At 57.6% G+C, this 841-nt stretch overlaps 1 long non-coding RNA gene across 1 annotated transcript in view; it reads left to right on the top strand.

The window, feature by feature from the left end:
• Window positions 1-5: 5 nt before the first annotated feature.
• LOC144240772 (uncharacterized) overlaps window positions 6-841 on the top strand; it is a 35088-nt gene continuing 34252 nt past the window's right edge. The window contains exon 1 of the long non-coding RNA XR_013337846.1: window positions 6-40. This is a non-coding gene — a long non-coding RNA (uncharacterized LOC144240772). The remainder of the gene's footprint in view (window positions 41-841) is intronic.

The raw sequence follows: 841 nt of genomic DNA, 5'->3' as shown, positions 1-841 counted from the left end.
CCACTTGGTTTTTCCCGGCTGCGCGCGCCGCCTCCGCCAGGTGGGTCCCTCGGCTTTCGTCCCCGTTGCAGTTCCTTTCCTTTCTCGGGCGCGAGGGTTCCGGGGGCTGGGGGCTTGGGCGGCCCTTCCGGGCCCGAGAACCTTCCCTGCCCTCAGCAGTGTGGGCAGCCTGTGGCCGGCTGGCGACCTAGGCCGGGGGTGGCTGCTGCCCGGCCCGCTTGCGGGGACGGGAGGGGACGGGCCGAGGCGGGGCGAGCGTGGGCGCCGGGACTGTACCGCCGCCTGAGTTCTGTGGCCTCGCGTGTAGGGGGAGCCTCCGGTCGGTGGGCCTGGGAGCGTTTCCCTGTGGCCGCGGGGAGGGGGGCGCGGATTCCTTCTCCCCTCCCCGCACTCTGGCCCCTCTCCCCCCTCCCCACTTACGTGGCCGCAGGAGGTTCTGTTTGGTGGTTTGGATGGAGGGCTCCTCGGACTGCATCCCTAGAGAAGTAACATTTCCTTTAATGAATTTTTGACCTCAAAAAAAATCACAGCTCCATTTCCACGTGTACATTTAACCACGTGGAGGAAGAAGGCCCCAGATTTTCAGGGGGCTCTCCCCAAGTGATGGAAATGCTGGTAGTTCACTGTTTGCATCGAGTTACAGTTCCGTGAAGTAGGAGTTATCACTAAGGACGATGCGTTCTCTAATGAAAGAAACAGTGAAGCTTTTTAAAGAAATAGGCTCAGGTTAGTAAGGATAATGAAATTTAATGGTAATACAAACTACGAGTAAGACAAACAAAAGTGTAGGTGCATTTAAAAAGTCCAAAAGTAAAACAACCTAGTAACTCTCAGATGCCTT

This window comes from Crocuta crocuta, unplaced genomic scaffold, assembly GCF_008692635.1.
Source record: "Crocuta crocuta isolate KB4526 unplaced genomic scaffold, BGI_CrCroc_1.0 scaffold531, whole genome shotgun sequence".
NCBI classification, from domain to species: domain Eukaryota; kingdom Metazoa; phylum Chordata; class Mammalia; order Carnivora; family Hyaenidae; genus Crocuta; species Crocuta crocuta.
This window is presented reverse-complemented; position numbering and strand designations above follow the sequence as displayed.